This window comes from Solanum pennellii, chromosome 9 (assembly GCF_001406875.1).
Source record: "Solanum pennellii chromosome 9, SPENNV200".
NCBI classification, from domain to species: Eukaryota; Viridiplantae; Streptophyta; class Magnoliopsida; order Solanales; family Solanaceae; genus Solanum; species Solanum pennellii.
In genome coordinates, this window is record NC_028645.1 from 17,841,955 (window position 1) to 17,842,958 (window position 1,004).

Sequence of the window (1,004 nt, forward strand, 5' to 3'; positions counted from 1 at the left end):
TAAGTCCTATATGAAAGTCTACGGAACGATAGGAAGGTCCATAAGAAGTGCTCATAGATGGAGATCCAGACTTAGTGTATTTTAGTGACTACAGTATAAGGTCCTATATGGTCCATAGCCCATGGGTCGTATAATGGTGATGGGACTAAAAGAAATTTTGGACCAAGGGTTCTATAAAAAGGACATATGGGTCGTAGGATAGCTGACGGGCCATAGATCATGTGGGTCATGGAAATTATTAGTATTCAGTTAATGTTAATATTAAAGTATTACCCGAAGTCCCACCCCCACACAAAAAAAGAATAGAAAAGAAAATTGAATTTTTTTATGTTTTTGAAAATAAATTTAAAATACTTTCTCACCCCACTACACCATCATCCCTCCCATGCACCCCTCCCACCATAAAAAAGAAATTTAAAATATTTTATTATTCATGCAAGATTTCATCTGAGATCTAAATATATTTACTCCATCCAAATACACGTATCTTAAATACATCGGGTCAAAATTAATGTAATTTAGTCTAGATGAATTATATTCAAGTGGATTCACATGTATTTGATTCTTTCACTTACCTCTCTCTTATATCACTCTTTTTCACCCTCTATCGCTTGTAATTCTCTCCCTACACATGTATCTATATTTCAGAATATATCTAGGATGTGATATCTGATATACATATATCCAATGTGATTCACATGTATCTAGAATACATGACTCTCTCTCTTTCTCTCTTGCACATCCCTCACATCTCGCTTGCCTCCCTCCTATCTCGTTCTTTTCTCTCCCTCTCCCTCTCTTCCTATATGTTTTTATTTCATAGTGTATCTGGTGAAAAAAATAGATGTATTAGGCGTATTTGAATTTGAAATCTAGTATTAAATTATTAATTAGTGATACAATATGTAATTATTTAAAAACTATAGTTAGAAGTTAATATGAAAGAAATGTTTGTGTAATTAAATAGTTTTATAGGGTACATATATTTTGTGAATAATTCACCC